General features: G+C 41.1%; 1 long non-coding RNA gene across 1 annotated transcript; it reads left to right on the forward strand.

The window, feature by feature from the left end:
• Positions 1–360: 360 nt before the first annotated feature.
• On the forward strand, positions 361–8,759 carry LOC121674294. Its single transcript, XR_006019517.1, has 3 exons — positions 361–468; positions 5,467–5,540; positions 7,065–8,759. It is a non-coding gene; the product is annotated as an uncharacterized LOC121674294 (long non-coding RNA).
• The last annotated feature ends 1,209 nt before the right edge of the window (positions 8,760–9,968 follow it).

Below are 9,968 nucleotides of genomic sequence, written 5' to 3' on the forward strand. Positions count from 1 at the left end.
CCCTTAAGGAAAGTAACCTGGCAAGATCATCAAAGCACTGACTTATGTTAATAACAAAGTAAGAACATCACGTAGATCTGTATTTTCTACCTCTGAAGGAAATACATAGGGAGCAGAAGTTACTGACCACTTGGAAGGATGTTTAGCTAACAAAATCACATTCTTTTAAGAAAATAATTTCTCTGACTAGCATCTGGTCATTTCTTGCATGACTCCTGTATCCTACTGGTCATCTTGGTGTGTTTTTCCTACCTTACTTGTCCACACAGTACTCTTCTTGCATTACTCGTGGAAACCTTTTCCCTGTATGCTATCTTGTTAACCAGCCATTGTTTTTATGTCCTGGTCTGGGTTATACAGGAAGAAAATGTCAGTGGGCAAACTTGCATCTTGTTCGGTGTCCCTTCAAGAATGCTGCTGTTGTTTTGTGTATAGCAGCCGCCGCCCTTGAAAGTGGAGACCACAAAGGTGAGCATATAATTATGGCTAAAGGCAGATCCCTGAAATGTTGAGCTTTGGCATAGTGCTGTGGTTTGCATCAGAATTCAAAACAAGGCTAGTCCATCATATAAGAGAAACAAAGGGGGAGCAGGAGCCCATAACCAATCAACTAACCAGAACAAACCCCTGCTTGATCCAAGAATGTGGGGTATGCCCAGCCCCTGCCCTGGAGGGACGCCTGCTGAGATAAGGAGATTGCTTAACCTCCCAGCAGGATTCCCTGGAAAGGCAACCACTTGCAGCTACCACGAGAAGAAGACAGACCCAGAATCCTCTGGGAGACCCTATGCAGATCCTTTGTAACCCATTGGCCGTTACCCCCTGACACCCACCCCCTGTATCCCTATAAAAGCTAGCCCTCTTCCCCCGTGAGGGCAGAGAGAAGGTTGTCACTGGCCTCACCTTTGCCGGATATGGACTAATAAAGCTACCTCGTGCGGAACTGCTTCACGGGTCTCTCGTCTCTCCCCCCTGGTCTGGCCTGGAGATTGGCCTGCAGAGCAAGAGCTGGAATCACAAGCTGAAAATCACTAAGAGCTGATAGCCTCTCTGCACGGGCACTCCAGCTAGTGGCTGAGGGAAGAAACCGGGACCCGGGAAGATGATCCTCCATGGGACCATCTCTCCGAACCGGTCACGGCTTCCTGGGTCAGAGCTACCGACCCCACACCAACTGCCTTACAAGAAGGGATCAGAGAAATGTAAACACAAAAGCTTTTTCTGGAGAAATGTTTGGGGATGACAGCTAGAAATTTTCTTGTGCCTTTGCATCTAAGCATAGCTTGTTGAGGTTTGCTTTTTTTTTCTATAGGAAGCAGATGACTACCTGATTGAACAGTGTTTCTTGAAAGGTAGCTGTCAACCTGCTGGGAATTCCAGATCAGAATAATAATTGCAGGATTGTCCTAGCTCTGCTGGATGGTGTTCCTTTCCTAATGCTTCCCCTGAGCTTTGTTTGGAGTCTTTTGTGAGTCTTTTTCTTAGATGGAAACAGGGAAAGAAATACTTGTTTTGCTCTTCTAGCAATCCCTAGATAGGAGAAGCGTTATGAATATTGAATGTTCTCTTTGGACATATTTTCACTCATTTACTGTTGCCACTTTCCAATAAACACTTCATTATAATGACTTATTGAAAGCTCTTTCATGTGATCACTGAAGTGGCAATAAATATTTGGAGCTTAATATTGAGCCAGTTTAAAGCAAGACAGTGTTTCTTGTTGACTCCAGTAAGTGCTCTCAGACTTCTGATGTCCACTCATCTTTCAATGAAATCTGATGATTTTAGTGTAACTGAAATGCTGAGGATGTTTGAAAAGTGAGAATAAAAAGAGGAACTGAGTTATTTGACAGTAGATCTGATAAAGAAGGAAAAGAATAATATTGTAGGAAAGCAACAGATATTGTCTTGTATTAGAGAACCTAAGATCAATATCGCTAACTTTTTAGAAGGACCCCAAGTTGTGCTTTTTTATTATATGTTATAAATAATTTTGTCCTTAATACTGGGCCAACATACAAACAGAACAGGAGCTCTTTAAGGAACAGAATTTGAGTTCAATGTGCTCAGGTTTTTGTTGTCTGTGTATCAGTTCTGCATATTTCATATCCTAATGGTGTTTGGTTTTTCCCCACTGAAACAATTTACCTCCTTTTGGGGGGGGGATGGCTGTCTTTTCTAGGGTTACTTTTTTGGCTGTTGTTCAGATAGATATGAGTAAATAACAGCATCTCGCCTTCAGATATGCTTCATATTCCTTTTAGAGCTCAGCAGGGATACAGTGCCTGTACTGCAGAGAGCTACAAAACTACTTTTTCAGTTGGATTTATACTGAGACAGAAGTGGGTCCTGAGGTTTTTTATAGCCACCAAGACCAGAACTCTTACCACCTCCTTGGGCCTGGGAGTAGAAATTCTGGCTCCAGCCCACCCATTTAAAAGCTCAGGGAGTTTTCAGGCAGGACGGAAGTTAAGAAGTTGTTATTTGTTCCACGTCAACCTGTTTCAGGTGTTGAAATGTTTCACAAGGCAGTAGTCAGTATAACTCAGTGTGGTTTCCCAAGAGCTACCAGTGTCAAAGGTCTGTAGTGGGTTGACCTTGGCTGGACACCAGGTCCCCTCCACAACTCGATAGAGGAGAGAAAATATAACTAAGGGTTCATGAGTTGAGATAAGGACAAGGAGAAATCAATCACCGATTACTGTGACAGGCAAAACAGACTTGACATGGGGAAATTAGTTGCATTTATTACCAATCAAATCAGAGCAGGATAATGAGAAATAAAATAAATCTTAAAAACATCTTCCCTCCAACCCTCCTTTCTTCTCATGCTCTACCTTCTCCCCTACAAGCTGGGCAGGGAGGCAGGGAATGGGGGTTATGGTCTGTTCATCACACATTCTTCCTGCTGCTGCTCTGGGAAAGGAGTCCTTGCCCTGGGTCCTTCCCATGGGAAAGTGTTCTCCATGAACTTCTCCAGAGTGAGTTCTTCCCATGGGCTATACTTCTTCACTAACTGCTCCAACGTGGGTCACTCTTCCATGAGGTGAAGTCCTTCAGGACCAGGCTGCTCAGTGTGGGTCCCTCACTGAATCACAAGTCCCACCAGGATGCCTGCTCTAACATGGGCTCCTCTCTCCACGGGCCCACAAGTCCCTGCCAGAAACCTACTCCTGTGTGGGCTTCCCATGGGGTCACAGAATTCTTTGGTCATCCACCTGCTTCAGCCTGGTCTCCTCCACAAGCTGCAGATGGATCTCTGCATCCCCGTGGACCTTTGTGGGTTGCGGGGGCACAGCTGCTTCACCATGGGCTGCACCACAGGGGGGAATCTCAGCTCTGGTGCCTGGAGAACTTCCTGCCCCTCCTTCTTCACTGACCTTGGTGTCTGCAGAGCTGTTCCTCTCACATGTTCTTACTCCTCTCTTCTCTGTGCAATAATATTTTTTTACCCCCTTCTTAACCCTCTTATCCCAGAGGCACTACCACCATCTCTGATGGGCTTTGCCTTGACCAGTAGTGGGTTCATCCTGAAGCCAGCTGGCACTGGCTCTGTCAGACGTGGGGAAAGCCCCTTGCAGCTTCTCACAGAAAGCCACCCCTCTATCCCCCCTGCTTCCAAAACCTGGCCATGCAAACCTAACACAGGGGCTCAGAGAAAAAGTTGCAAAACTCAAGCTGGAAAACTTTTCCAGAGATGAAGCACAGCTTCTTTAGCTGCTTTCTATACATTATTGTTCATTTGGTATATTTTCACATTGATGTTGGATCTATTTAGGATTTATACAGACACTGTTAGGTCCACATCCCCTAACCTTTGTGTTTTTAGTTTGTCAATTAGGTTTAAATATAAAGCACCCTGAGTGCCAATTTAATTACATTGTATTACTGACTAGTTTTCTGGCAGTATCCTGTCTCTAACTGTCCAGGCTGGCTTCAGAAGGGAGCTACTTATAAAAATATAGTCCCAAGGGCAATGATTAGAAAGGAGAGACTAAAAGAAGGGTCTGTGCTGAAGGAGAAGTTAGTAGCCAATACAGGCAGAGGAAATTTTGCATATTATCATGCAAAATTTGCCCAAGCTCTTGCATGCGTAAAGAAGACCTCATGTACATACTCACAAATGTAAATTGAAAAACAAACCCCCTACTGAAGCAGTTATTTTAAATAGCCTCATAATAATTTAAATAATCTGTGAATTTATAATTGAAATATTATGTAAAAATAACTATTATCTAGAAGATGCTTATTGGAACTCTAGGTCATGTGTGGATATTGATTAGTAAGCATTACATTTATTATTTCTGATTAGCCTTAGAAACCCACCAAAACACTGAATTATAGCATAAAAGGACACATGTTTAGGGCTGAGTTTGTGCTTAAAGGAAGGACTCGGCATCTTTGTGGAACTTAAATCTCCCTGCACTTCTGAATTCTGCCCCAAATTTCTGACCCATTTGAAGCCTGGAGGAAATTTGCAGGTAAGTAGAGAGAGCCAAACCACCCCCTCTGCTGGGACTTGCTTCCAGGATGACCCACTGCCATCCTCCTCTTTCAGCTGCCAGCTCAGGCTTTGTAAGGAATGCAGAGGTGAATTAGCATCACACCTCTAGAGCTGTTACTGCCTGTATCTGCTCCAACCCAACTTTGTCAACTAACTTTGATGTCAGGTTACCTTAATATGCTAAAGTAGGATGAGTTAGGAGTTGATTCATGAGTGGATCAGACATCCCTGCCTTGGGGGCAGCAACATCTGTTAGGCAGGTGGGGGAGGAAGGCAGGGAGGGGCAGCAGCTTAAGCTGTCTCAGTTTCTTCCGCTGCTGCATGTCTGCTTGAGTCCTGTGGTCACAGGTTGCCCTTCATTAAAATGTCCTTCCTGGACTGAGAGTTTCTGCTTTTTGTTCTCAGTGAGATTGTGGTTTACATGATCAAAGGTTTTAGCTTTGCTTGACATATGGCCACAGGCCATATTTGCTTACTGCAAAAGTGAACTCTTCCTACCAGATGAGCCTGAGCTGTGCAATGCTTTCTCCAGCCCTCAGCACATGGAGAGGGAAGGCTGCAGTTTGAAACTCGTTTCCTTCCTGCTTTTTCAGTTTTTTAACATCTTCCCCACCTTACTGGGTTGGCACTGCAGTTTCCTAATGTGTTTCAGGAAATCTTTTCCCTGTTCATATCTTAAAGACAGTGCTCATTCAGCTGCGAGCACCAGTGAACCATCCAAATGCTTCAAGGCTGGCCTGGTCACCCAGTTTTAGGGTATCCCAGTTGTTCTCAATCAAAGGATCAGCTGTCATGGACAAAAATTTGCAGTCAGTCCTGGACACTGTAAGCAAAATAATTGACTTAAAAAATTTAGCTGTAATTTGAGTTTGTTTGCTGGTTTGCTTTTATCTGTAGTAGCCTCTATGTTGTTTTATTAAAAATGGCAAATGAATGATTTACTGATGTCTTGCATATTACAGGCTGAGGATTCCTGATCATCTGAAAATTCTTGCCAGCCTCTGAGAAATTTCAGTCACAGCCAAGGTCTTCATTGGTAAAAAAGAAGTTGCTGACATTTGTTAATTATGCTTGTATTTTTCTTGATCAACTTCCCAAATTCAAGTAAGACAGAAATTGATTTGCCTGATGAAATTTATCTGTTGGCATACTTCAGGATTTTACCTAAACTACATCTAGGCTACCTGCTGGATTCAGCTATGTTGTATGCAGGTGTTTTATGTATAGAAATGGGATTTCAGGAGCAAAAGATTGCTTGGGATGCATGCAGATGCAGAACTGGAAGAGGGTATGCACTCCTGCCAAGCGTGGTAACACAGATGTAGCTCAAACCTCTTCTGTTTCTGCTTACGATGACAAAAATAGCATTGCTAAATAGTACTGCCTTTCCTCCTGGTATGAAATCCATTAAAAAGACAGACACTTGCTCTTTTCTTTTTTGCTGAAGAAGCTACTTGTATTGGAAATGGAGCTGAAAGAATCTTGCTGTAGGATGTTATGGAAGTAAATGCTCAGCAAACATGAATAATGAGGAGGTATATCAGAAAATAGAGGAGATATGGGTAAATGGGACAAGCCATACTGTGAAAGGTTTAATCAGAAACGGAAATTTTTATTCTTGGTTCTCTTCATATTTTAAAAATTGTTTTCCAGTCATTGCCTCTTCTTTATATGTATTACTTAGTGAGAAACACAGAAAAAATACTGCTGGTGCTCAGCCCCTGCGAGAGTGTCAAATCTGGAGAGGACCTCCTCTCAACTCCCAGTCAGTCTGAGCACAGTCAGAGCATAAAGATGCAGATAGCCAGAATGTGGAGGCAAGAGGGGAGTGTGGGAAATAGCAATAGGCCCAGTGAAGCACATCCTTATCCTCTAAAACTTTATTCTGCCAAACGCCCCATGTTTTCCTTACAGCTAATTCATATCCTGATATTTTAAAGTTACAAAATTATTATTCTTTTAAGATACCAAATCAGATATATACCTTAGCAGATATATACCTGATGTATACCTTCACTCATTTTTAGTCTGCTGAGAATAATACATGTAGAAGTGCAGAACTAGATTCAGATTAGTTGTATACTAAGTACACTTGCATGATAGGAAAAATCTGTGCTAGTTCTCTGAAATAAATGTTCCACTTCTCATTTCATTTGCTCACTTTCTCTTTCTTTTGCAGAACCCCTAAATGAATAAGGGATTGTTTGTTGCCAGTTAATTAAAACTATTAATGAGATTATTTTTTTTATCCCAAATTGAACCAATCACTTGGCTTCTAGTGTAAGAAAGATGATGAGGTTGATATGTGTAGCTCAGGAAAATATCCATTTAATGTAGGACTTGGCATTGATTTGTACCAAATTTTATTTTAGAGTTTTGGTTTTGGTTTTTTATTTGCTATAAAAGTTGTGAATAAAGCTCATCAGATACTCAATCTGTTTCTATCTAAAGAGAGTGCTAGACACTGAATTAGTCAGGTGTGGTGTTGGGTGTATTCTTACTTTTTCCACTGCTTTCCTTACCCACATCCTTCCAATTCAATTGTCTCTCTCTTGTTCAGTTTCAGATTACTTGATGAAGATAGAAAACATCTGGTGTCTCCTGTGGGCTTGCATGGAGTCTAGGATGGAAAAGGTGCACAGCCATGGACAGACTTGGACTAGACTCCTAGGAGACTGCTACAAGACTCTTCCACATAACTCTTGCTACACAGCGTGTCCCAATGTGTCTAATTACACCATACCAAGTGATTAAAATCCACAACAATGACCTGCCTTGGGAGGAGAGTGGGGAAAAGGGAAGGCATTGCTATTCCAAAGTCCTGAAGTGCCTGGCTACTCTGACCCCTTTTCTCCGAGCCAGTCTTCCCCAACTTTCATTTTCATACATTCAGCTTTATATTCTTTCAGCTTCCTCCATAAGAACAATTACTGAGGGGCTATAAGTGAACATAAGTTAACCAAATGCTTTCATTGTCACCTTTGAAGCTTTGTTATTTCTTGTGCTCCATCCTCTTTCTCATTCTGATTTCTTATTCTGAGTGTGTGCCTCAGGGAAGCATTACAATAACATTTAATTCTGCAGCTCCTGCCTCTCTTTCGCCAACAAGCACATACATGAGTGTGAGACCCAGGCTGTGCACAGAGCCATCCAGCTCTGGGCTTTAAACTGAAAGAGGGTAGGTTTAGATTAGATATTGGGAAAGCATTTTTATGATGAGGGTTGTAAAACACTGGCGCAGATTGCCCAGGGAAGTTGTGGATGACCCATCCCTGGAAATGTTCAAGGCCAGGTTGGATGGGGCATTGAGCAACCTGGTCTAGTGAAAGGTGTCCCAGCTCATTGCAGAGAAGTTGGACTAGGTGACCTTTAAAACTGCCTTCTAACCCAAACCATTCTATGATTCCAAGATAATTAATCAGGAGGAATTTAGATTGTGTTTGTCTTCTTCAGGAAATAAGTTGTGAATGTAGTGCTTTCAAAAATCATGAAGAAACAAGATGATATCCTGTGCAGGCAGAAGAGAAAACCTGTTCAGTCTCTGTTGTGGTGTCTTGGAAATAAAAAGGGTGTTTCTGCTAAGCACTTTGCATCAATAAATACTGTAAGCTCTTGGCATTATTAATTGTCCTCACAGTCTGTGAAGCAGGAAAACAGCCAAAGGTGAATAATCTTAATTCCCAGTACCTTTACCTAATTTAAACAATATTCAGTGACCTTTAGCCAGAGAATGTTTTTCAAAAGCCTTTTCAAACTCTATTTTAGCATGACATCCAGACTTTCAGCTGTGCCTGAGATTTTGCCAAGCTTAGGGGAAGGTAAAATATACCAGCTTCTTCTAGCCATGTTCCAATAAAGAAATAAAATAGATCAATAAAGCATGTCGAAGTCATTATAATCCAGATTTTGGAAATTCCTGTTAGCAGAGCACTTGTGGGTATTAACTTAAAATATGTTTCCTTTAAGGATGAGTGGCTGCAATATCTGCTGTCACTCAGTGACTGGGAGCTTTCTCTGCATGCAGATACCATGCCCAACTTAAAAGTGTGTTGGCCAGGTGGCAGTCTTGATATGTGCCTTATTAAGGACACATTGGTAAAAGGAGAAGTATGTCAAAACGCTGATCATCCTTCAACTAAACTAACCCTGTTTTGGAAGTTTGGAAATTTTTGACTCAGATGTTTGTATCTAAGTAGTCCTGATTAGGCAACCACTTTGTTCCTCTCTATTAAAATAAAATGTTAAATTATTTGAATTCTGTTTGCTTGAGGATATTGATGGGCAATAAAAGACAAATAATAACAAAATCATCGCATTTGATATTATGTCATCAGTAATCCAAACAGCAAAATTAATTGTTCTTCTTAATAAAACCAAAATCCTTTCTGTATTCCAGAGCAAGGAAATTACCTAGAGAAAAAGAAAATCCAGAAAGTGCTTAATGCGTGACTTGCTGTGGCATATTTTCTATTATAATTATAAAAAAATTCCAGTTGTCACCGGCTGTATTTTCTAGCTGCTCACCTTTTATAGTTCAGGAAATTAAGATAGAAGGAACAGAAAGAGATACGTATTTGCTTTTTCTTTTTTAAGTTTTCTGGGTTTGAATGGATCCTATTATAAAATATGGTTCATAAGTTGAACATATTGAACTACATCCTAGGCTGATCATCCATATTTCAAAGAAATGGAGAAGAGCATATGAATATGGACAAGAGTAATTGATTACTTACTTTTAAGAAAATTATTCTATCATGTATTGCTCATGTAAGAAAGAAAATCCCAGGTGTGAAACAGCTGCAAGAAAATGAAATTTCTTGTCTAAAAGAATTTTCAGGTTTTAAATGACCCTAATTTTCTATAGAAGATATTCTTTAAATTCCTCCCATTGTGATGCTCACAGAAGCAAAACAAATGAATTATATCTGATTAATTCTAAAGTAGATGAGATAAAGCTGTTATAGGACTATGCATTTATTTGTTTATTTGTTTACAATGTTCCTAGTCCAGAGTGTTTTGCTGAGCACTGACATGTTGGGTGCCTTGTGTTTTAGGGCAGGAGTTAGTTTGCTATAGCTCTGATAATTATAAGGGCATGAGATCTATAAAGAAGTAAAATTACTGCTCCGGCCAGGTGAGGATTTTTTCCAGAATGAAAGTTATACTTAGTTATGGTATTTAATAGCTGAAGGAGTGAAGCTTCCAGAAGGGACCATGCAAGTCTGTAAGTGTGGTCACCCCCAGCTCCTCTGTGAGAGCAGAACGAACTAAGCAAAATGAAGAAGTCAGCCAGCCCCACCTGAGCATGTGGGCTATGGGCAGGAAGTTTAATGCATTTTCCTGTTCTCCAATTCATCCCATTATTCTCCCCCATTTCTCATTACTCCTTGAAATCTAATCCTTACACATAGGAGAAGTCAATCCTAGTGGACATCTGAAGGATCAGGCATCATATGACGAGTGA

This window comes from Corvus kubaryi, unplaced genomic scaffold, assembly GCF_017639235.1.
Source record: "Corvus kubaryi isolate FWS band 111438036 unplaced genomic scaffold, C.kubaryi_AGA036_p1.0 67, whole genome shotgun sequence".
In the NCBI taxonomy this organism is placed as follows: Eukaryota; Metazoa; Chordata; class Aves; order Passeriformes; family Corvidae; genus Corvus; species Corvus kubaryi.